Genomic DNA, 26,412 nt, shown 5'->3' on the forward strand with positions numbered 1-26,412 from the left:
GAGGATCGTGGAGCAAGACCTTTAAAGTGTCAAAGGAAAAACAAACAAAAAACTCTCAACCAAGCCTTCTCTACCTACTGAAAATATTATTCAAAAATTAAGGCAAAATAAAGACTATCTGGGGGCCGGCCCTGTGGCATAGTGGTTAAGTTCAGCGCACTCTGCTTTGGTAGCCTGGGTTCACAGGTTTGGATGCCAAGCAGGGACCTAGGCCACTCATCAGTCATGCTGTACTGGTGACTCACATATAAGAAACAGAGGAAAGGGCTGGCCCCATGGCCAAGTGATTAAGTTCGCATGCTCTGCTTTGGTGGCCCAGGGTTTTGCCGATTCAGATCCTGGGTGCAGACATGGGACCGCTCATCAAGCCATGTTGAGGTGGCATCCCACATGCCACAACTAGAAGGACCCACAACTAAAATATACAACTATGTACTGGGGGGATTTTGGGAGAAAAAGCAAAAAAAAAAAAAATAGAAGAAGACTGGAACAGATGTTAGCTCGGGGCTAATCTTCCTCAGCAAAAAATAAGTAAATAAATAAAGACTATCTGACAAGCTAAAGCTGAAAGATCTGCTACCAACAGATCTGTAATACAAGAATGTTAAAAGGAATTTCTTCAGACAGAAGGCAAATGGTATCCGATGGAAATTTAGATCAATAAAGAATGAGAAGCGGCAGAAGCAGTAAACGCATGAGCAAATATGAAGTACATTCTTCTCGTTCTTAGTCTCTCCTTCTTGCTCCTGATGCACCTCTGCCAGAGGCTCTCTGGTCCAGCCTCATACTCAGAGCATGCACTCCCTCTGTGCCAACCTCAGCCAGCATGAGGGGCCTCAGGCTTCAGTGCCAATCCCATCAGAGGTGCTTCGTGGGAATAGATGCAGGCCCTGCCACTGATAACACATGCCTTCCCTCCATTCCTCTAGTCTCGGGAAGTCCAACCCTACCCAGGGCTGGACCACTCAAGAGGCTCTTGTGGCGTCTGTGTGAGAGTGGTGGCCGAGAAGATAAGGACACACAGAGCAGAGAGATATTTAGGAAGTAAAATGGACAGAACGTGGGTGTGGATTGGAGAGGGGTTGAAGGAGAAGGAATTCCTCAGGAGGACTCGCCTACCTACCCACAGGCTTGAGCAACTGGGTGGATGGTTGTGTCCTGTGTAAGGGGAGCAGTCTGAACACAGAGGAGAAGTGGGGAGGTGGGGGTAGCATCATGGCAAAATTGTGAGTCTATTAAGAACTTCTGGTAAGAAATTATTACTTTCAAAAGATGTCAGCTACAAAGAGCCCTGACTGCAAGAGACGGAGGCAATAGAAGATGATTGACCAGAAAGCAACAGAGGACGATGTTTAAATGATTACTGGGGTTGAACTGGATTCTTCGGAAAATGAAAGAGAAAGTGTGAGTCAAAGTATTGGGAACTCTGAATTCTCACACTATATATTAAAAACAAAAACCTTCCCATCTTTGTAGTGCACTAATAAATCTACATTAGGGCAGCAAATCTTTTACAATAGAAGAATTAAAATCCAGTTCTCTCAGGCATAGGATCAGGAATTTTCTTTACTGCTTTGGCAGTTACCAGAAGACTTCTAGGTACTGTGTAGCACACGTGGTACAAACTAACATTGTGTTGTTATGAGAACAAACTGGATGTTTTGTTCACTTCTAAGTTTCCACGCTGTCACCTGAAAAAAATGATTTATGGATTAATAGTACCACTGGCACGGTCTCCAAAGTGTTTCTTATGTTCAACTCTGTGGCTCTGCTTTGTTTATCCACAGCAAGACATTTAGGTAAAATACACAGCTTTTATGGAAGATTACAAACGTGAAACACAATGACCATCACATCACGTCTTCAGTTATTTGCATTCTGACCTCTACCTCGGGGCTTTAGAGATGAAGTTATATAAGAAAAGTCTTAGATCATTTAAGACGCTTCTGAAGAATCAACTGAAATATGCACATCAAAATCTCAATCTCTAAAACTTAGGTGAAAGTTTCCAAAATTACCTAGCTCACAGTTATTAAGATCTAAGCAATTTTTCACAGCGCTTTTTTTTTACACACTTTATTGTAGTCTAGTGACAAGAAGAGATAATAATGCACTGCTTGTCACAAAGCTCACACACATGCTGTGGGTACCCAGCGACAGTACCTGCTCCCTACTATCCCCACTTAAGGGCAAATATCTACACTCTGAAAAAGGGAGAGAACAGCACACAGCTAAGTTTCATTTAAAACCCTTTGGCAATAAAATACACCCTGCTTTGAATAAATCGTGACAGCAGAGGTCCCATCCCTCATCTTGAGCTTCTATGGTCTTATCTCTCCTCTCTAGTCTAAAAAGGACAAGGGCATAAGCTTACAGGAATGGAACTCCAGCCTGAAGAGTTACTAGTGCCCATGATATTCACATGAAAGTCACCCACTCCTCTTGCCACAGCTGGTTCTAAGTCAGGAGAAAAGGTGCCACTTACGGAAGCCACATCACTGGGACTGGTCAAAGTGAAGAGTCTCCTTTCAGAGACCAGGAAATGTGCCCTTGAATCAAAGTGTTTCACTACGTAGATTCTATTTTGATCACCCCAGGGTTGATCTTAGTTATCTAAACATACCTCCCTGCTGAGAATGCCTGGTAGCTGCCCATAGAAGGCCTCTCCAAGATCTCAGGTCCAACTGCAGTAAGTGTTCAGACCTTTGTTGATAAATAATTTAAAGCAAAATAAGTCAAGAGACTAGGAGAAGTTGAAAAAAAACCCAAACACACATTACTTGAAAGGCTTATTATAGTAGTATGCTATAGAGGTACAGTTGTATATTATTCTTATTGTATTTTGATATATTATATATTTATATATTATAAAGAGATACAGTTGTATATTACTATTATAGTTATATTGTATTATAGTTGTGTATATAGAGAGATACATGATAAAGATTAGGGGACTTGAACTCTCAAAACACTGTATAAAAGCTTTAAAATAGTATGTCATTTGCACTGCTCCTCATTTCTGTGGTGACCAGTTACAGAAATGCAGTGTGTCCCTTGTCAACACAGGAAGTTTGTTATAAAAACATCATTCAAAAGAAGAGTCAAACTCTGGGAACTCAGTTTAGAATGAAATGGAAAAAAGAATCATGAAGCGTTTACTTCTGTCGCCTTTATAGTATTTTATGTAGAAATGTAGGTAAGTCTCTGCAAAAAAAAAAAAATCTAACTCAACTCACTTCCGCTGTGACCTCTTGCGTGAGTCCCTCAGAATTCCACCTTGCTATAGCGCGAGTGTCTATCTCTGAGCACTGGAGGTATCCATCCGCCTGCACGTATCCATCCGCCTGCACAGAGGCACGCATTAATTTCACCCATCAATTTCACGCCTCTTCCACCCAGGTTTCCGAAGTGCTCACCTTGAATAGCTGGCAAAGGTTCCGCTAGGCATGTAAGGTCTTAAAATGAGTCAATGATCAGAGATTTCAGAACTTCTCAATACTTGACTTCTGGCATAAAATATAGGCCAGTTTGGCTGTTATTGTTATCTCTCATTTATTCCCTCAACGAATATTTATGGAGCAAAGATTGTGAAGACACAAAGAGGAATCAGGCGGAGATTTATCCTAAGGATGCTTACTTCTAACTGATGCAATGACTGGGATATGGAGAACCATAATCCAATCAACAAGTTCATAAGGAAGATGCAGACAACATGCTGTTATCTGAGTTCAGAGGAGGGAGGCAATGCTTGCTGTACAGTGAGATGAGAATAAGATACAGATTCAGAAAAGGCTTTGTGGAAGTAGAAGCATTTATCTGAGTATTGATGAGCAGGTGGGCTTTAGCCATTTTGAAGCTGAGTGGAGGGCTATTTCTGTTAGAAATTACTTGGTGCCATGAAGGCATCCCAGGAGCAGACCAGTCTACACAGGAGTGAGCTGGGATAAACGCTTCTGGAGAAAGAAGGCGTCTATCAGAATTTCTTCCATCTTTGTTATGGCCTGAACTGTATCCACCAAAATTCGTTTGTGGAAGTCCTAGGCCCCAGTACCTCAGAATGTGACTGCATTTGGAGACAGGGCCTTTAAAGAGGCAATTAAATTAAAATGACGTCACTAGGGTGAGCCCTAATCCAATATGACTGGTGTCCTTATACGGAGAGATTAGGACACAGACCGGTACACAGGGGAGACCACGTAAAGACACAGGAAGAAAATGGCAATCTCCATGCCAAGGGGAGAGGCCTCAGAAGAAACCAACCCTGGTGACACCTTGATCGTGGACTTCTAGCCTCCACAACTGAGAGGAAATAAAATTTCTGTCATTTAGGCCACCTAGTCTATGGTCCCCATGGAGACTTCAGACATTCCCATGGTTTGGAGCTGGTTTGGTTTCCGGGCTCCCTACTGCTCCAGCTTACAGCTCAAGCCAGATGTACTGGTGGACCACTGCGATGGGCCATCTCACCAGCATGCCCTGACTCATGAGGTAGGCAGGTGGCAGAACCCAAACACAACAATAAAGGCAGCAATAAACACCTCTTGAAGACCTACCAGTCACAGAGCACTGTGTCTAGCACTGGGTCACTGGATTAGTCTGCTCAGGCTGCCATAACAAAATACCGTAGAGTGGGCAGCTTAAACAACAGACGTTTACTTTCTCCCAGTGGTGGAGGCTGGAAGACCCTGGTCAAAGTTGCGGCTGACTCGGTTGTGTTGACAGCTCTCTTCCTGGCTTGCAGATGGCCACCATCTCACTGGGTGTTCAATGGCCTTTCTTTGGTGGGTACGCACAGAGAGCTCAATCTAGCTCTTTCTATTCCACAAGGCCACCAATCCTATTGGATTAGAACCCCACCTTTACCACCTCACTTAACCTTAATTGCCTCCTAAAAGTCTTGTCTCCAAATACAGTCACATTGGGGGTTAGGGCTTCAACATAGGAATTGTTTTGGTGGGAGGGACACACAGCAGACCATAGCGTCACCTGATGTTTGTGTTGCAGCTAATTAATCAGTAATTACAGTATGCCAGAGACCGGTCTAAGCACTTCCCACACTGAATTGTCTCAATAAGCATATAAGGAAATACTGTTATTGGACTGCGTTTCCAGATGAGGAAACTGAAACACCAAGAGAGACCTTTGCCCAGGCCACACAACTACTAAGTGGTGGAGCTGGGTTTTGAGCCGAGGCATTTAGGCTCCAAAGCCCATTTTCTTCATGGTTAATTATACTCAGCTGCCTCCCAAATTAAATGTAGACAGACTTAGTTTCATAGTCTTCAAGGTATGCCAGAAGCCTTCCTATCCTCTCAACTTTGCAGGGGAACACGCAGGAGAGGGGAACCACTGGGCATTGTGGCAGACTGAGCTGCTGCAGGAAGACGCCCTTCCACATAACGTACATCTCCCACGTAAGCATACATTCCAAACACACAGAAATGCTGGTTAAAAATGTTTCCAGTACATTTAGAGCATGGAAGAAGAAAGAGAAATCTTTTGAATGTAACATTCTTGAGGGCAAAGACCTCTTTTTCTTCATTGCTAATTCTCTAGGGTTTAGAATTGTGCCTGGCATATCAGCAGGCATTCAATAAATAGTTGTTGAATGAAAAATGTTTAAGCCTTGGAAATTAACAATAAACTCAAAGCTAAAGTAGGGTGCAAGAGTAAAATTGAATGGATAAAGAAAGTATTAGAACTTGACATAAGCTTTAGGAGTTGGGAGCTGGGGTTTTAATATTCATACATCAAGTGTTCATAGATCAAATATATGATGTTCACACACGTCAAAATATGAAGCCACTAACCTCTGTGAGAAGAACCCCCTGTATAAGGCCGAGGAGTTGTCCCATCTGTGAAAGAGATGCAAGAACACTCCAACCAGGCAACCAGTCTTGAGAACCACAGGAAGTTGACCTGTCTTCCCTGTAATTTATCTACAAAACCCAAGGAAGTTGGGAGTCTCAGAAAACAACCACCACCACAGATGAGCTCATAGGTAAAAATTACAAACCACCAGGAAATGAACCACCCCAAGGAAAAAATCACAAAAGAGATTATTTCCATCTAAGAACTAGAGTTATAGAACAATATGAAAGAATGTTTAAAATAATTGTCTTTAAAATATTGAAACAAGGAAGAAACATAATCAATAAGGCAGGAACAGGATATTATGGGGAAGAAAGATGAAATTCTGGAAGGATTACAATATTTATGACTGAGTCAAGAACCTTGCTTGTGCTTGGGGTGGTGTCACCAAGGAGTGTATGAATGGCATCAGGAAGAAGACGCTCAAGAGGTTCATCCATGACTTCAAAGGATTTACCAAGAATGAGGAGGTCGCAAAAACCAATAAGGCTGTGGCTGAGATGGCAAACAACTTTAACCTGGGTGTGGATGAGGATGACACTGAGGAGCTCCTGAAGGCGGTTCCTGAGGAACTGACTAATGAGGAGCTGTTGGAACTGGAACAGGAACACACAGCTGAAGAAGAGGCAAGAGAAAAGGAAACTGCAGGAGAAGAAAAAGAAGAAGAACCCCCAAGAAAATCCCCAATGAAAAGCTTAGCAGAAGCTTTTGTATGGCTCAACACACTCCTTAAAAAATTTGAAGGGGCCAGCCAAGTGGTGTAGTGGTTAAGTTCACATGCTCCACTACAGTGGCCCAGAGTTAGCGGGATCAGATCCCAGGCACAGACCTACACACCGCTCATCAAATCATGCTGTGGCAGCATTCCACACACAAAATAGAGGAAGATTGGCACAGATGCTAGCTCAGCAATAATCTTCCTCAAGCAAAAAGAGGAAGATTGGCAACAGATGTTAGCACAGGGCCAATCTTCCTCACCAGAAAAAGAAACTGAAAACATAGACCCGCCAACACTGAAAGGTTTTCGTCAATAGAGAAGAATGTTCGTGGTGCATCTTCTGCTTACAAGAAAATCTGTGATAAAAAATAAACACACCAAGGGGCTGGCCCCGTGGCTGAGTGGTTGGGTTCGCGCGCTCCGCAGCAGGCGACCCAGTGTTTCGTTGGTTCGAGTCCTGGGCGCGGACATGGCGCTGCTCGTCAGACCACGCTGAGGCAGCGTCCCACATGCCACAACTAGAAGAACCCACAACGAGGAATACACAACTATGTACCGGGGGGCTTTGGGGAGAGAAAGGAAAAAATAAAATCTTTAAAAAAAATAAATAAATAAAAAATAAACACACCAAGCAGACCACAATGCTCATATTTCTGAAAAAAATAACACCTCCTCAAGAAGAGCCTCAGGCAGGTCCTTCAGGAGGTATTCCAGAAGAAAGCATTGTTATCATAGGAGATGACAGCTCCATGCGTGTTATTGCCCCTGAAGACCTTCCAGTGGGACAAGATGTGGAGATGGAAGACAGTGATATTGATGATCCTGACCCTGTGTGGGCCTAGGCTAGTATGCCTGTTTGCATCTTAGTTTTTAACTAAAAAGTTTAAAAGGAAAAAAATTTTAATGGAAAAAAGTTTACAGAATAAGGATATAAAGAAAGAAAATATTGTTGTACAGATATACGTGTTTGTGTTTTAAGCTGTGTTATTACAAAAGAGTCAAAAAGTTTATAAAAATTTTCAAGTTTATAAAGTAAAAAATTACAGTAAACTAAGATTAACTTATTATTGAAGAAAAAAACTTTTTTTATCAGTTTAGTGTAGCCCAAGAGTACAGTGTTTGTAAAGTCTCCAGCAGTGTCCTGGGCCTTCACATTCTCTCACCACTCACTCACTGACACCCGGAGCAACTGCCAGGCCTGCAAGCTTATTCATGTAAGTGCCCTATACAGGGGTACCGTTTTCTACCATTTTTACTGTACCTTTTCCACGTTTAGGTGCGTAAATACTTACCATTGTGCTACAACTGCCTACAGTATTCAGTACAATAACATGCTGTAGAGGTTTGTAAGTGCAGAGAGCCTGGGCATGTAGCAGGCTATACCATCAAGGTTTGTGTAAGTGCACTTGTTACTGAAAGTTTGGTCTCTGAGCCAGGTGCTGATCCAAATAACGAGAACAGAGTCTTGGGTGAAAAGGAAAAATAGCTTTACTTTCTTTGCCAGGCAGGGGGAGCAAGCAATGGCATCATGCCTTAAGAATTGCTGGCTCCCATTAAGAAACGAGTATGGAGTTTTTAAAAGCTTGCGAGCAATATGGCCGCTTGTAGGGAGTTGGGAGCCTGTGACCTTGCTGGTCAGCGCTGTGAGGCTGTTTGCAGGAGGGGCATGGGGGTCGGAGGGACATGAGATAAGGAATACACAGATGGCTGTCCTTGGTTGTCTGCCTCCATGGTGGATGGTGGATGTTGGATTTTGGTGCCAGGAAGCCGAGGAGTTGGGGCCTGGGAAGCTTCTGTTTCTTGACATTGTCTGGACATCAGTTTCCCTGTAATAAACTTCAAGGACTCCTGATGAGCCAAAACTTTAGTGTGAGGCCACCTGGGCTTTAACAATTTGTAACTTCTATTTGGTTGTGAAGCTCAGGGAGTCAAAGGTTAAAGAAACAGATATTGACATATGAGTGTAACTAAAGAAGCAGGGAACCGGGATGAGGGCTTTTGGTTTTAATCCCACATGGGCTGGGTTCAGTGTAGGGGAGCTGATGTCAGGGCCGGTACTAACTAAAAGCCTGTAACACACTCTGTGATGTTCGCACAGTGACGAAATTGCCTAACAACACATTTCTCAGAACATATCCCCATCATTAACTGACACATGACTGTACTTGGAATTAAAAAAAAAAAAAAAAACTCAGTGGACAGGTTAAACATTTGACTAGAGGGAGAAGTGAGGGAACGGAAGAAAGATTAGAAGAAATACTGCAGAATTCAGACTCGAGATATAAAAAGGAAAACCATGAAAATCATTTCAGAGACCTGGAGACTAAAATGAGAAATGCCAGATCAATTGAAGCAGAGTTCCAGAGAAGAGAGTAAGAAGAACACCAAATAGCACTACTGAGAAAAGGATGGAAATTTTTTCCATAATTGAAGATATGTGATGAAGCTCCCTGTATCATGACAGGATAAGTAAAAAATAAATCCATACCTAGGCCCCTCAGAATAAAATGCAGAATATCAAAGACAAAGGGAAGATACCAGAGCCACACGTGTGGATAAGACCCGGCTGTCGAGAAAACTGCAGCAGATGTGGAGAGCAGGTACTGGCCAGTGTGCACTTCCTCTTTGTCCATCTTTAGAAATTTTGGCTTCAGTGGGTGAAGAGAGCACTGCTTCTGCAGGGGAACCAGAGCTCTGAGCTGTCAGTAAGGGGAGGTGGATAGATTAGGGGCAGAAACAGCTAGACTATCATTCTATTACAGTCTCAAGAACTACCTCAAATACAGCAATTCAAAGGACTGACTCTGAAGTGATGCCAATATATTGTTTGTAATTCTATTCACATTTCTTTCAACTCTAACCCTGTTTCAGTTTTGGGTAGATGCCCAAGCATTTTCTTCCTTTCTTTTTTGAGGAAGGTTGGCCCTGAACTGACATCTGTGCCCATCTTCTTCTATTTTATATGTGGGACACCTGCCACAGCATGGCTTCATAAGTGGTGCGTAGGTCCACACCGGGGATCTGAACCAGCAAACCCCCGGGCCACTGAAGCGGAGCACATGAACTTAACTGCTGTGCCATCAGGCCAGCCCCGCAAGCATGTTCTTTATTGAAGATAATTAAAGCATGAATCAATCAGTGAACAAGTTTCGTTGATCAACACCATTCATTTATTCAAAAAATATTTGCTGAGTATCTACTAAGAGTAAGGTACTTTGTTGAAAGTTTTAGAGTTAAGAGCCTTGAAGACATACAACAGGACAATGATTAATGGGTTTGAACTGGTTTAGACAGGATGATCCAGACAGAGGTTTAGCAAGTGCAAAGGCCCTGGGGCAGGTCTGCATCTGTCATGTAGATCAGTAAGTAGATCAGTAAGCCTGGAACACAGTGATTGAGGAAATGTGTGGTACAAGTCAGAAAGGGAAGCAGGGGTCAGATCACATGGGGCCATATAGAGTGGGGAAAGGAGTTGGGACTTTATTCTAAATCCAATGGGAACCTGCTAAAGAATTTTAAGAAGAAGAACAACGTAAGTTGATTACTTTTTTTTAAAGATCATTCTGGGTGCTTAGTGGAGAATAGATTCAGAAGGGACAAAAATGATAAAAGGCAGAAGGAGTTAAATAGTTCTTCCACTAATTCAAGGGCAAATTGGTGACAGCTTCAACTAAAGTTAGCAGTAGAGATGGAGACAGGCGAACAGATTAGAGAGATAATTTGAGAATAAAGTTTTGTTGATGCATTGGATATAGTGAACGAGGGAAAGAGAGAAGAATCAAGAGTAACTTCAAGACTTTGGCCTGTCCACTGGAAGGGTGGTGGTACCACTACTTGAGATGGGAAAAAATGGGGAGAAACAGGAAAACCAAACATCCCATACTGGACATGTTAATTTTGAGACACCTATTAGACCAACAAATGATTATAACAGATAAGAAGTCAGATAAAGTCTGTGGTTCAGCAGAGAGATCGTGGGAGAGATGGATATTTAAGAGTCATTGGAGTACAGACACTACCAGCAGCTGTGGGCTTCCGAGAGAGAACCACCTCTGGAAAGAAGGAAGCGAGGAAGAGAGAGCCCTGGTGCACACGAGAATTTAGAGTTCCAGAAGAGGAGGAGGATCCAGCAAAGGCAACTGGGAAGGAGTGACTTGGAAGGTAGGAGGAGAACTAGGAAGTACCAGGGAGGCAAAAGAGAAGAGCGTTTGCCCACTCCAAGCAGAGGGGTCAACTGTATCAGATGAGGATGAAGTTGTCGTTGAGCTTAGTTTTAGTGACAGAAGCCTAGGAGTGGACTTGAAAGAAAATGGAAATGAAAAAGAAAAGAGTACAGACAATTATTTGAAGTAGTTGTTGTGAATGGGGAGTAAAGAAATGAGATGCTAGCTGAAGAGGACTTGAAGTAAAGTGAGGAGATCTCTAGGATGATAGATGAGCTATTAAAAGATGCTGATGAGGCTGACTGAGTAGAGAGGAGAAAGTGAAGATGCAGACGGAAGCCCTAGAGTAGACGAGAAACGATGACCTCCAGAGCACAGGGGGACATTTGGCTTTGCTTAGACAGGAACCTTTCCCTTCTACCTTAATAGGCAGAAGACAGAGACTAGGAGCAGAGACATAGGTAGGTAATGGTGATACAATGAGGAGGTTCCAATCTAATGTTTTCACTTTCTGCATGAATTATGAAAGTGAAGGTACAGAAGGAAGATGGAAGATTGGATTAGTTATTGAAGAGAGAAAAAGGGATGATATAAATATCTTAGCAGAAAATGTATTAGGTTTTCCAGGAAGTGTCAAGGGGCCATTTGAAATCTGTGTCACGTGTTTAGGATGAGACTCACCAGCACAGTTGTGCAACTTTCTACAGTATTCAGTTGCACAAGTGTAGTTATGATGCAGGATGGAGCTTTGCCAGATGAGTCAATGGAGAGAGAATGGAGAAACAGAGTTAAGGGTGGCTGGCAAGGAAGTGATTGTAGAGTTGGACCGTGGAGTCTAAGCCTGGGCAAGAAGGATGAGAAGAATATTTGAAAAATGATGTTCAATGCACAGATAGTCCCAATGAGATAGAAACATTTGGAATTGAGGCATTTTGGTAAGTAGGCCGGAAGGCAATGTATCATGGTCAGAGAGTGGAATGCTTAAATTTGGGATTTCAGAGAAATTTTTTCCCCTAGCCTCCACTTATGAGTAGGCAGAGTGATTAACAATCTATGGAATGAGATTCCAGAGATAACAAGAAAGGTTCGTTGTCTTTGCCTTGCCCAGAGCATATCCCCTTACTGCCTCACAGTTGGCTGAAATTATATAATTAGAAAACTATTACTCCATCATCAAGTGACTTCCTATTAAAATGTAAACTCTGTGGGAAAGCTGACTGATGCCGACCAGGACGAGGGAGGAGGGACACCTCGTTCCCTCCTTCCAGTAAGTGTTTAGTAAGCATCTCTCAGCCACAGGCCCTGCATGGCTAACTGACCAGCGCATGCCCACACTGCCCCCAACTTTGTGTAACTGACGGTCTTGCGGCTTCATCCAGGTGAGAATTAATTTATTGGATTATTTCCAGAGAATAGGTTTCTATGTGGGAGAGAGCAGACATAGTGAGCACCGGAACCAGAATGTTTGGGCCTTCACAATTTGCCTGGGCCTGGCATTGTTTGCCTAAAATTAGAGCATCATTAAAAGTTTTGTAGAAGGGAATAAAAAGCAGAAATATGGATCAAAAATCTTTAAAATGTTTGCCCTTAGACACAGAAATTCTGCATTAAACAATTTATCACACGGAAACAGAGATGATGTACTAAGATGTTTGGATAAGAACGCTCATCACAATATTATTTACAATATCAAAACATGAAAAACAATTTTAAAACTAAAAACTAGATTAGTTAAGAAAACTATAATAATACACTGAGGGAGGGCGGTGCAGCAATATTGATTGGCATATTGCCTAATTGGAAAAGAAAGTGCATTTCCTTTTCTTAAATTTAAAATCACATAAATAAATGCAGAAGAAAAAAGATAAAAGGCCATATATCAAACTGTTAACAACTGTTATATCTATAGAGTGGGATTATGAGTGATTCTTAGTTTGTTTTGTCTTTTCTTTGTCCTTTACTATGTTTTTGTATGAAAGCCAGACTAAATGTGAGTATATTTAGTCATCAAAGAAAATATCCAATTTGATTATATTTCCTAGCTGTGCAAAATATGTTTATCAACCAGCCTCAAAATTCTACCAAAAGACTTAATTAACTTTAACAAATAAAGCTTTAATTCACAATATTTCTTCTGACAGCGTCTATCACAGAGAAGCAGTTGACTCAAACTGAATTACTTGATTATAAAAGAAATGATTCTTGTTGGAAAATAATGATTCTCATGAATAGACAAGAAGGTACAATGTTCTTTTTATAATATATAGTTTTTCCAATAACCAAATTATCCTACTTTGGAAAACGTAGTACATGCAGTAGCTCAAGCTTGAAGAGAAGCAGTATTTTAAGGCTTGGCAAAAATAGTTCTGGCATCTTCCTGGAGTCAGAGTGGCAACATTGCAAGGAGGAAGTCACAAGGGATCATTGCAGTGGCCGCCATGCATCGTGCCGGACACAGGAAGCAGCAGGCTGCCCTGTGCTCTGCTGCCTTCTATCTCATTTCCTGTGCTTCTGCTTCAGACTCTAAACAGACCAAGAAAGGGAAGGAGGGAGAGAACAGTGGTCAATGAAAGTGAAGGTGGAAAAGCAGAGACGATTTAAACAGAAAGAGAAATGGGAAGACAATATCAGTTATTGTATCCCCATTGGAATGAAGGAGAAAGGGCAATTCATTTATTATAAATAACACATTTGTTTATTCATTCATTCTCTCAACAAACACAGACTAGGGCCTTGCAATGGCCCCGGCCTGATGTTATGACAAGAAAGAAAAGCATCTTTCCATCCAGGTGAACACAACCAGACCAGTATTCTAAAATGTACTTTTCATTATTCCTCTGTACAAAATCTTCATGACCTTGGCTTGTGACCTCGCTCCATGAGCTTGGTTCATGATTTTCCAACCTATGAAATCACTTTTTCCTCCATGTTGCTCAGCCAGATCCTAACTTCTTTGCCGCTTACCTGTTCCATGAAGTCATCTTTAACTTTTCCCTCCAGGCCATGTGGCTATTTCTTTGAACTCTCATTTCATTTATAATGGTATTATATTTACAGGCTAGAATGAAATTATTCTCTGTTTGTGTGTATTTTCTACTCAGTTTATAAAGTGGGTCTTGTGGGTCCCTCACACTAATCAATATGGAAATTGACGTGTGGTAAATACTGATTGGTAAACATACCATCTTGGTAGACATTTAGTTTGTCCTTTGGTAACTAAGAAATAAGACAAAGCAGGTTATGATCACTTGGTTATAGCAAGGATTTATAGAAGTGTGTCGATTTGTTATTCATTCATTCAATGAATATTTGTTGAAGATTTAGTCATTAGGAAGATACATTCCCTCGCTTTCTGGTTCCTTTGCTTGTAACCAAAAGAGAGGAGGAAAATTATGAATGGAATAGGAAAAGATCGAGAAGGTAAGCTAACGAATACTTGGCTAGAGTCACCCGTGGCTATTAATGTCGCCTTCTGCACAAAAACACGTGTGTTGGGTATATGTTTACTTAGGCAAATTCCGAGAAGCACCTTACACTCTGAGGGAGGGGGCCGGGGAGGACAAAGTGCCGTATTCTTTTCAGGTTCTAACACAGGAACAAATCCCAGAGAGACTGATATTTCAAAACTAAAGCTAATCATAATCAGGCTCCTCCGTATCAACAATACCAAACATTTATTTAGCATCTCTGTGAACTGTGAACTAGGCAACATGTGTAGAGTAAAACCATGAATACAACATAGACCCTGCCCATGAGAGGCTTAAATGTCCCAATGGAGAGAGAGAAGAACGTCAACCTTAAGTTTGCTAGCAGCAGCTGGAGGGTTGTGCAGATATTGTTCATCACGCAAAAGAACACAATCTTACCAGTAACTCCTCTCAAACACACCCTGGCCTAAAGAATATAGAAGTGTGTCTTCATTTTCCCATCCAATCACCCTGCAGTTCACATAGATCCCGTTCCATTCAGATGTTCTTAAGTCCCTTCAACTTCTAGTTTTCAACCCTCTTCTCTTCTTCCTTTACATTTCTGGGATCTTTTCTACCCCTCTGCCCTCCTCCCACAGGAACCCTAGGACACTGGGCGTTGTCCCAGGCCCCATTGTGGCAGAACAGTCATAGGCCCCTACTGGGCATAGGTCTTTCACATTCAGTCTACAAGGCAAGCAAACCTTTCTTTTGCATGTTGATGCCATCTCTAATCTGTGAGTGACATTGAAAGGAAGGGGGCCAAAGAGAAGAAACATCCTATCCTGCAGCATATCCACAACTAAATATAATTTAAAGAAGAAATGTTATTGAAAAAGTGTGTGTTTTTTAGAAACAACTTTGGCTCTGAGAAATAAAAACCCAAAATAAGAGGCATGTCTTCCCTCTTACGTAAAAGCCCACAGGTAGGCATCCAGTCCAGGGTCCACTCCATGAAATTCCTAGGGACCCAGCTCCTTCTAGCTCACTGCTCTATCATCTCTAGGATGTGGCTCTGGTTCTCATGGCCCAAGACAGCAGCTAGATCTCTTGCCATCATATCCTCATTCCAGACAGCATGATGGAAATCAAGGCAAAAAGAAGAGACAAGGGATACAGCTCAGTTGTCTTCTGAGGAAGTTTCCCAGAAGTCACCATAGAACAATCCCACTTATATCTCTTTGGTGAGAACTTCATCACCTGGTTATTCCAAGATATAAATACGCCTAGGAAATGAAATCTTTTCTGAGTGGCCATGAGCCCAGCTAAAAATTGGGTGTCTTTCCATGGAAGAAGGAGAGAATGGATGTTGTAGGAGGACTAGCTTCTCAGCCACAAATAGCAAACAAGATGCTTTAGGAGTAAAAAGTAAAGAAAGATCAATTTAAAAATCAGGAGAATCAGAGATCATTTCACAAAAGAAAGATGGGTCTTTGAAGTTGTAATGTTGGAACTGGTGGAAATGGAGAGAATGTAACAGGTAGAGTGAATAGAATGAACAAATGCACAGAAGTGGGTAGTATACTTCCATTCATTCTTCCATTTCCTTTATTCATTAAATTTAAAAATATTCTTTATGATGGAACTTTTCAGCCATGCATAAATGTCGAAAGAATAATATAATGAACCTTCAAGGCTCATCGACAATTTCAACAATTGTCAGTACTTTGAAAATGATCAATGAATATTTATAAAGTAGGCTTTTAACTAAGAATACAGAAAGGATTAAAATGCAATGGCCCCAAGGAGCTTATGGCATAGTGGGTATGTCCAAGGAAGTAATTCATCAAAGGAAATGAATGGACGTTTGGTGAAGTTGGGTGGAAATGTTGCAGCAGATGTAACACATGTTTTAATTCTCCACTGTGTTCCAGTCACTGAGTCGGAGAAACTTGGATGAAAAGCTCCCTGTCAGTCCTGTAGGTGTTTACAGTCCTGCAGAGCTGCTCACGGTCTAATGGAAATAAGTAGCTACAAATCATGGAAGGCCTGGACCATCATGCCATAGGATAGGAACTTTATTCAGGCAATCAGGAATTACCAGAAGTGGTTGACCAGGAAAATGTCACGTTAAATCTTAGTTTTTGGAAGATAATTGGTACTGACACAAGGGATGTATTGCAAAGAGAAAAAAAACAGGAAAATGGTTAGCAATTAAAAGTGAATTTTGGGGCTGGCCCAGTGGCGCAGCAGTTAAGTGTGCACGTTCCGCTTCTGTGGCCGGAGTTTGCTGGTTCGGATCCCAGGCACAGACCTGTCCACTTCTTGCCAAGCCATGCTGTGGCAAGCATCCCACATATAAAGTAGAGGAAGATGGGCACGGATGTGAGCTCAGGGCCAGTCTTCCTCAGCAAAAAAAGGAAGATTGGCGGCAGATGTTAGCTCAGGGCTAATCTTCCTCAAAAAAAAAAATGAATTTTAAAACAATCTGAGTAAAGGGAAAAGAAAAGAGAATTAACATATTTGATGTCTACATTGTGCCACACACATATTAGGCCCTTTACATATATCATGCTTACATTAATCCTCATGACAGCTCCAGGAGGTAATTATCACCTTGATTTTCAGATGAGGAAGTGGAGGCTCAGAGAGTGACTTTACCTGGGCTCTATTCCTAGGTCACAGTGGAATCAGAATTCGAATCTCTTCTGCTGGCCTCCATACTTCCAGCTGCACTCCATGCCTCCAAGCCCAGAACTAGAGAAGTAGCAGAAGGAATAGGAAGGAGGGCACAGATATGAGGATGCTCCCAAAGAACAGAATTTGGTGAGTAATTAGGTGGCATGGGTGGGGAAGAGGAGAGGACAGGAGGAATCAAAGACAACTGAAGCCTCAGCCTGAGCACTGAGGAGATGGTAATAATGTGTTTACCTGGGATACACAAGACAGAAGAAGCAGAGTTTGGGGAACAGGTAATGCATTTGAATTTGGATGTGTTGAATTAGAATTGATGTTTAGCAAGCAACGTAAACTTGGCTGTAGGTGAGCAGCAATTGTCTCACACTTAGAGTTAGAGGGTCATCAGTGACCTCCTTGGGAGCAGGGACCTCTGCAAAGCATGTGGCGGGTGGGAGTAGGACCACAGCGGGCCAGGAAAGAATGCAGATGTGCTGGCAGAGGCACAAATGCACGCTCTTCCCTTGAGAAATTATCATTGAAAAGAAGGAAGGGCTAGGATAGAAGCAGGACGGGAGATGCACAGTTGGAAGAAAGCTTTTCTTTCTAGAATGAAGGGTGTCGGTCTGTTTGTGAGCAGAGAGAACAGTGCTGTGGAGAAGAAGCTAGGCTACGACAAAGAAGGACGGTTTTCCTCTGGGACAGGAGGGAAGGAAAGGAGGCCAGAGTGAAAGGAGAGAGAAAACGTGAAAATTGCATTTCTTGATATACTTGGGCAGGTTTCTGAGAGGTAAGATGATAGATGCAATAGAAGTGCAAGGGTGTGCTATTGCTGGAGGAGAGTGGGAAAGGTTTGGAACAGGATGCATAAAGGATCATCAGGTGAGGCGAAACAGCGCGGACCTGAGCGGGCACTGGCACGTGTGGAGCACAGCTTTGTCAGCAATGTGGCGGCCGAGGAGCAAAGCACGGGGAATGCAACGCTGCCTGGACCCTGACTTGGGAATCGAGGCTCAGGGGGTCTAGGGTGATAGGAAGACCTTAGCTAAAAAGAGGACTGTGGGCCCCAGACAGCGCTGGCAGCCAGTGGAGCCAGGCAGCCGAGGACACTTCCTTGAGGGGAGAAACTGCACGTAATGCCTCATGATATCTCCCAGCTCCTGGCACATAGACACTTCTCCTTAAATATTTCATCACAAATGAGAGAGCTGAGTATAAGATATAAAACCTCAAGAAAGTGTCTACTGCATAATACAGACAGACTCAGGGTAACAGAGCTCGCTTCAGGCCGAGGCAGTCCGGGCAGTTGAGAGAATCCTATGCAGTGTAACTTCCTCATGGTTTCTTTCCCCCACTGGTGTTTTGCCTTTCTGCCCTTTCTTTTTTGACTTTATTAGAGTTATTTAACCCCTCTTCTTTGCATCTAGCACTGTGTCTTGTGTCTTGCACAAAGTAGACATTTAATGCATGTTTACAGAATTGAATGCAAACCAAGCCATGACTGGTATTTTGTGGTGGTTGTTTATCTTTTGGGAGCATAAAGCCTGCTGAAAACAGAAATTGCTGTTCTGCGTGCAGTCGCCGATCTGTCTTGCTCATTTTACAGCTACCTGGGCAGCCTCGGTCCAGTCCCTTTTAGCTTCCATTCATTCCTTCCATGCTCAGCTGGCCTTGAAATAAGCACCCCTAACGGCATACTGGCCCCGGTGCAGCCCAGCCTCGATCCTGCATGGCATTTCGCATCCTGCTTCCTCACAGACAGAGCCCTTGCCCTCTCTGACTCCTTCCCAGGACACTCAGTATTGCCTTGCTAGATGTGGCTACCTTCCACCAGGATTTGGTCTTTGCTCGGACAGTCATGAATAAGTACTTCTCTCTGTTCCACCCAACCCTGGCTGTCTGCCAGGGGCCCACCTGCACAGTTTACCCATTTCAGCAAGCAGGAACTAGACCAGACCTGTTGATAATCCTCAAAGCTTTTAAACGTGTTATTTTGGAATTCGCTGACTACTTTTCCACAACGGAGGCCCTTTAAGAGGTAGTTTAGGGGCATTAGACAGTCTAGGTGAAGCTACCAGTACTGTGACAGCCATGCAAGGGAAGCCAGATCGGAAGCGCTGGTTTCTATGTCATATATATATTTTTTTTAACTTTTCAATAAATCTTTATCCCTGAAAGCTAAATAGTATCATAACTTCCTTTCTTTCCTAAGTAGAAATGCCTGCTAGTACAATTGAGGAAAGGTAGAACAGAAGATATTTTATAAAGCCAGTTGAAACTGGTGGACAGTTAGCCATTAATGGTTAGGTAGCTGGTAACTCAAGTTTTTTTGGCAACTATTAATTGTAGCTTTTAGTTGTTCACCAGCCCACTGTTAGCTGTGCTGCTTAGGCAATATCTTATCTGACTCCCACTAGGTTCCTGATGGATAGCATCTCCCTGATGCTTGGGTCACCATGGTAACTGATGAGTGTTTTTCAGGAACTAAGAGTCAGCCTCTGTCCAGTTCAGACGGGACAAGACCGCCAACCCACCAACTGTGCCTGCTCAGGTGTCCAGTAGGTGAACTCCTGACTTTAGGGAACTAAACATTCCACCCTCGGATCATGCTAATGCCACCATTTTGTGACCATGCATCCTGTGAAGAGCCATGAAGCCTGGCTACACTTGTGCAGATCAACAATTACCTCACTCCTCCTTGCCTCCAACCATCTGTCACCATACTTTAGACAACTTTGCCAGATTATCCCATAAATATCCCTAATCCCCATTTTTTGGAGAAGCAGATTTGGGATTTGTTCTCCTGCCTCCTCACTTGGCTGCCTTGTGAATAAACCTTTTGTCTGCAGCAAACTTGTCTTGGTGATTGGCTTTTTGTGGGATGGGTAAAATTAACCTGGTTTGGTAACATAGTCACCAGGCTAGACCAAAAATGTGGACCTGCTGCTTCTGACTGGAACAGAAGGTGACCTATATGATTTCTTACATCAGATTATACCTCATCTCATTGAATATTGCAATGTAGCTGGGGCCTTATCCACGTGATTAAGCTGAATCTATTCAAATGAGTCTTGCTACACATAATCAAAAGTTCTTTGTTTTGTGCTAACAGTATGACTGATTAAAAGCCATTTGGCACAAAACTAAGTCCTTCGTGTATGTAAATTTTGCTCCTCTGGTGACTCTGTTATCACTATTCCTTGTAGGTCAGCAAGCGAAATCATTTGAAATGTATGGAACCAGGAATTCATTTTTCTGGTATTTTCTTACCTAGGTTGCATAAGTACTTTACTGCAACTATCTTATTTTTGTATGAAATACGTTTTTAAGTGTTTCCGAGTTGGGGCGGCACTTTGGTGTAGAGTACGTAAAGTAATACTTAGAGCCGATGGGGCAGTTCAGGCTCAGGTTATCGTCCCCATTTTGTAGATGAGGCAAACTAAGACGCAGGGAGGTGAAGTACTTTGTTCAAGGTCATATGACAGAAGTGCAGGAAGAGTGGAACCTGGGTATCTCAATGCCTTGCCCTAATTACTTTCTCTGCCTGGCTCAAAAGGGGCTCAAAGACAAAACCCACCTTTGTTAGATGAATACATGACTTGCTGTTAGAGTATAAGGAGAACATGTACCTTGACTAGGATGGCAGGTGGAAATGTCAACTGCACCGAACAGCTAAGGATTTCCTCTATTATGTTGCTATGAAAAAACTCAACTTCCCATGAACTTCCCCCAAAGAGTCTAGCACTATTTCTGTATCATTTGAGGTGAGTGAAAGCTTTGCCTCAGAAAGGACAGAGGAAAAGTGGGAGGGGCTGAAGTAGAAGATAAGAATCAGGCAAGAGACTTGTTCTGGAGTCTGGCTTTCATGGTTTCATGGAGACAGATGGCAGCTGTCTATAAAATATGCTTGCAAGTCCTTCTTCGTTCTTCATTTTGGTTTGTTGTTACAACCGGAGTTAAGTTTTCAGCAAATGAATATATAGGATCATATTTTCACTCTGAGTATTGGCATAATTAAAGCAATGGGATGCCTTACAAATTTCCCTGTTCACTTTACTCAAGAAAACTTTTTTCTGTGAAGCATGTTTTATTCTATTTTTCTGGGTTTTAATGCAGAGGCAAGAATGGTAGAATCCATTTCTCCAATAATAACAGCTCCTGGTATAATGTATTTAACCAGAGTTAGCCTGGAGCAGTTAATGGAGCTGGGGAACTATCTTCATTCTCCTTTCGTTTTGTATTCCACACCTTCCTTTTTGTGCATTCTGCCTGGAGCCCACTTACCTGAAGCTGGTTCCTGGTCCCTCGGGCTTTGATGCTCGTGTCAGGCTTGTCTCCCACCACAGCCCACCTATTCCCAAGAACCAGCCACCTCACGACGTCCCTGTTCTGAGCTCCATTCCTTCAGTGTCCTCCAAGCTCAATGATGGAACTCCCAGTAAAAAACACTAATCCTTTTTGAAAAACACATTTTGTTTTAAAAAAAGCCCCCAGTGCTAAATCTGGGATCCACAGTAGGGGCCATGTTTTAGGGGAGCAGGGCCTTTCAGGATTCCAGCCAAGCTGCCCCCACAGAGCCAACTGGTTGCTGGTAAACAGTGGCGAGGACCCTGCCCAAATCCTCTGACATAGAGATCACCTCACTTTGCCAGACGCAGCCAAGAGACAGCATCTTTCCACATGACCCAGACTAGAACCTCCAGAAAAAACAAAAAAAATGCTGCACAACAGGAACGACTGAAATTCAAGGAAGCAAGAACTGAGAGGCAAAAGGCCTGAAGGGAAATTAAGTGCAAGGTTAAGAGAAAGAAAGATATCTGCAAGGACACATAACCAAAGGAAACTACATAGAACTGTATGGGGAAATAAACGTCATGGAAGGAAACTTTGGACAATGACTGTCAGGTGAAATTAGGAGCAAGCAGGAAATAAAATGAGATGCTTCTGAATGGTTGCTCTCTGATGAGATGAGCGTAATTTAACTGGACTAGATTCTCTAGAATTTCTGGTTCACATAACGCAAGGATAGATGCTCAGTCATGATCTATTTAATGCCGAAAACCCTAGGCTAACCTATTTAACCTTTGAAAAGCCCTATGCTTTTTTGTCTTATTTTAAACTCAGACTTGGTGGGTTCTTTCATTTTTGTTGTCAGTTTGTTTCTTTGTACTATTTGTGAGATGTTAAAAACAGACAAGATTACCATCTCCCTAGAAATTAAAAATCACTTTTATGGTTGAAAGGGGAAGGACATTGCTTGACCTACCAAGGCCCCTCTTGGGGCTTAAGAAGTTTTATTTTTCTCTCCCTCTCGTGCATTTTTCAGGATTTCTTCTGTTTACACTAATGACTACAGATATTAAAAGTTTCCTATTTCTGTATTCCTAATGATTTGAGATGACATTGTTTTCCTGATTTATAACATTTTAGTAGAGCAGAGAGGAAAACAATGTATGGGAAAAAACTAAGTTTTGCAAGGGCGTTATGTGAGGTTGAACGTGTAGGATGGTCCATTTCTCACGTGTGCTATTTGAGGTTATATATTGTGGTGGCTGATGATACGGGCTCTGGAGCCTGCAGCCTGGGGCAATGGCCACTTACTGACCATGAGACATTTAAGCAAGTTACTTGATGTTTTGGGCATCAGTTGCTCGTCTGTAACATGGAGATAATAATAATGCCTACCTCTTAGTGTTGTTGCAAGGATGGTGTTAATATACATGCAAAGCACTTACTGAGACTGTGCTTTTACCATTATTCAATAAACTATAAACTTACTTAGAGAAGCCACAGAAGACAGAGGTAATGCCCATTTGAATGCTTAGAAAAAATCTTTTAGGTAAAAATGTGATTTAATACATATTTTAATGCTCTTTATGACTGTGTAAAAAATCAATTTCTTTTGCAAGTTACTTGCAAAAAGCCCAAACATGAAATGCTAAACAACAGGGTTAAGACAGAGGCTCTATTTGGCTTAGTGAGTAGCTAGAACTAACATATATTTAGCACCAGCTTCTAACAAAGAGCAAGTTTTAAGAAGCAAAATGTTAGTCTTCACTTTATAACTTGTGCTCAAAGTAGTAGGCATTTGTCATTTGGTGGCTGCCCAACATCCAAATCCCTTTCTTATGTTCAGGGAAGACTCCACTATATGAATCCGGGTGGGAAGCCAAAAGAGACCCTGCCTCATTTCTCTCTCTTATTTCTGTGCCATGTAGAGAAACTTCCAGGTGTCCAACATATGTGAGCTAAACTGAAAATGTAAACAGGAAGAAGAGCAGTTTCACAACCAGGAAAAGCTACACACTGAGTCACACGTTTATGCTCTCTTCCCAACCAGCCCCACTGTGATTAACTGAGTACCTTTGGGCAAGTCACACAACTTGCTCAGTTAGTTACTAGTTTCTACATCAGTATATATCAAATGCAAATGAACCCACTGACCTAACTGGAGTGATGTAAGGATTAATCAGTGAATGAAAACTAGCTGAGGATATCTATATAAAATTGTATTTCTATTATATACTAAAAGATAAAATATGTTTAACTCACAAATACTTATCCCGTTATAAGTATTTTTAGATTTGTTTAGTTGAACTCCTAGAAATTTCTATACTATATATTATTATAAACATTAATTTATTTTTTCTTCATACACTATGGAAGTATAATAAATTTTTTTCATGTGTCCAAATTCCATAATTCCAGCTTCTGGACATTTAGGAAATCTTTCTTCCTCAATCTTCCCTTTTATTTAATTGAGAATGTATTTAATAGTTACACCTTTTTTGGCTTTAATTAAATTTTATATTTCCTATGCTATTATTCCATATTCTTTGCTCTTGTCTCTTTTAAGTGGCTTCTATAAATTCAACTCCCATGTTTTTTTCTAAACAGATGCATTGCTTACCCTTTTGAGAAATGTGGATTAAAAATTTCCCATGACTCCTGTAATTATTATTGCAGTCTGCTCCAAATGTTTCAACCCAGCTCTCCTAAATGTGTGATCCAAAGTTGAAGAAGCCAACTTGATTTTTTAGCACATGTTTGCACACATCCACCACGTTCAGAACACATACATCCATACACAGCACTTCTGCTTTATGCTTCCCCCCTACCACTTTCATCAACCTTTGAGACTTTGGCAAAGAGTAAATCACAGACACTAAACACAACAGACCAAATCCCCCATCTGTGTGTGGCTCTCCAAAGCCAAGGTGATTTATGATGCTAAGATTAAAAGAAATATCACTGCTGTTCATTGATCTGCCCACCATTTTATGGCTTTTCCCAATGAAATGAAACAGGAAAACATTTAATTAGAAGTGCACTAAATTTAGAAGACATAAGAGTCTTTAGCAACCTTTTCAATTAAATATTGCACATGTGGGAGAGACACAGATGTTCTTCACTTCATGCAATGTTATTGGATGCTCCTGAAAATCTGAACATGAAAGGAATTTTTTAAGTGAAGCTTGATTCTTTTTAAAATCTGTCTTGAATCTTGTTTTAAAAAAAGGATCCTTCTGACATGTAAGGAATAAGTCATTCTTTTATCCTATTTTATCAGCACAGAATTTAGCTTAGAACTAAAACTGCATTGAGCTTTTACAAATTTGTTTATTGAATTAAAAAATACTTATTAAGCATTGTCTTAGTCAGTTCAGGCTGCTACAACAGAACACTCTGCCCTGGGGGGCTTAAACAACAAAAATTCAGTTCTCACAGTTCTGCAGTTGGGAGTCCAAGATCACGGTGCCAGCATGATGGGGTTCCGGCGAGGGCCCTCTTCCTGGTTTTCAGAGAGCTGCCCTCTTGCTGTGTCCTCACTTGGTGAGAGAGGGAAAGCTCTCTCCATTCAATCTATAGCAAGCACCTACTAAGTGCCAGGCATGGTGCTATCTGCTGGGGCACAGTGTAAACAAAACTGACAAAGTCCTGCTCTGATGAAGTGTTCAGTCCAGCAGGGAAGACAAACGACAAGCAAACAAGCAAACAACCACAGAAGAAGATAAGCAGGATGTGAGATGGAGAGTCATGAAGGAAGCAATGTTAGAAAGGGCCGTCAGGAAAAGTCTCTCTGAGGAGGGGCCACTTGAGCTGAAGCTGAAGACTGAGAATGAACCAGCATGTGAAGAGCAGGGCAAAGGCATTCACGTATGACTTGAGGCAAGAGTCTGTAAGTGCAGAAGCAAAGAAAGGCCCCAAGGTGGGCTTTTTGTTGGACGTGGGTTTGTCTGGTACCCACAGGGAGGAAGGTTGGAGATAGTTGGAGGCCAACATCTCAGTTCAGTGTTCTAGTCTCTTGCTTTCTAGAAAGACGTTGCTTAAGATGGTATCTTTGAAATATGGTAGTTGTATTAACCTGATGTTTGTGTCCCCCCCAAATTCATACATTGAATCCTAACTCCCAAGGAGATGGTATTAGGCAGTGGGGGCTTTGGGAAGTGATTAGGTCATGAGGGTGGAGCCATCATGAATGGGATTAGTGCCTCTATGAAAGAGACCCAGTGCTCTCTCTTTCAACCATGTAAGGATACAAGAAGGCTGGCCCGGTAGTGTAGTGGTTAAGTTTACATGCTCCACTTCGGCAGCCCATGGCTCACCAGTGCAGATGCTGAATGAGGACCTACACACTGCTCATCAAGCCATGCGGTGGTGGCATCCCATGTAGAAAAACTAGAAGGATGCACAACTAGGATATACAACTATATACTGGGGCTTTGGAGAGAAAGAAAATAAAAGGATACAAGAAGTTGGCAGTCTGCTACCCAGAAGACGGTCCTCACTAGAACCTGACCACAGTGGCACCCTGATCTTGGACTTCCAGCCTCCAGAACTATAAGAAATAAATTTCTGTTGTTTATAAGGCCCCCCGTCTATAGCACTTTATTATAGCAACCCAAACAGACTAACAGTAGTATATCTTCAGGAATTTGTAGGTTATGGAAGAAAAAGAAGATGATTTATACCTGTATTTCTTCCCTTATGAAGCTCAGATGCCATAGGGTGGGGGCTGCGGGAAAGGAGGTGGTAACAGAGGAATACTTTAAAATAATTGTAATAACTGCAACCATCTGTTGAGGGCTCGCTATGGGAGATTCCAAGGGATTTACATTATTATCTCATTCACCATTATACCAAACTGGTGAAATGGTATACCCACTAGAGATGTGCTCAGCTACAAGTAATAGAAAACCTCAATGACAGTAGCTTAAATAGATGGAGAGTAGGGGTCATTTTCTCATGTAATAAGAAGTTCCAAAATATACAGTGCAGGGCTGAGAGAGCCGCCCAATGCTACTGACAAGGACCCAGGATCTCACTATGTTTCTGTTCCACCAACCTTAGCATGTTGGTTTTCATTTTTTGCTTGTCCCCTTATGGTTGCAAAATAGCTGCTACAGCTCTAACCATTACATGTGTGTTACTGGCAGAATAAGGAAACAAGCAGAAAAGAAACAACACTATCTACAGATTTCCAATTATATGTTACTGGTGATAACTGTAACCTATTGCCAATTCTAGCTGCAAGAGAAGCTGGAACACAACATTCTATGTTTTAGAGCCCTTATAG

The 26,412-nt window shown here is 42.0% G+C and overlaps 2 long non-coding RNA genes across 3 annotated transcripts; one reads left to right on the plus strand and one right to left on the minus strand.

The window, feature by feature from the left end:
- Nucleotides 1–2,623: 2,623 nt before the first annotated feature.
- Nucleotides 2,624–5,884, minus strand: LOC124244910 (uncharacterized). Its single transcript, XR_006890146.1, has 3 exons — nt 5,811–5,884; nt 3,237–3,344; nt 2,624–2,703 (listed from the first exon to the last, which is right to left on the minus strand). It is a non-coding gene; the product is annotated as an uncharacterized LOC124244910 (long non-coding RNA).
- A 2,985-nt stretch (nt 5,885–8,869) lies between these two features.
- On the plus strand, nt 8,870–19,652 carry LOC124244349 (uncharacterized). Of its 2 annotated transcripts, none has more exons than XR_006889969.1 (3): nt 8,870–9,189; nt 16,838–16,985; nt 19,317–19,652. It is a non-coding gene; the product is annotated as an uncharacterized LOC124244349 (long non-coding RNA). The 2 variants fall into 2 exon arrangements; XR_006889970.1 differs by lacking the exon at nt 8,870–9,189 and adding an exon at nt 12,055–12,131.
- Nucleotides 19,653–26,412: the final 6,760 nt, after the last annotated feature.

This window comes from Equus quagga, chromosome 9 (assembly GCF_021613505.1).
Source record: "Equus quagga isolate Etosha38 chromosome 9, UCLA_HA_Equagga_1.0, whole genome shotgun sequence".
In the NCBI taxonomy this organism is placed as follows: domain Eukaryota; kingdom Metazoa; phylum Chordata; class Mammalia; order Perissodactyla; family Equidae; genus Equus; species Equus quagga.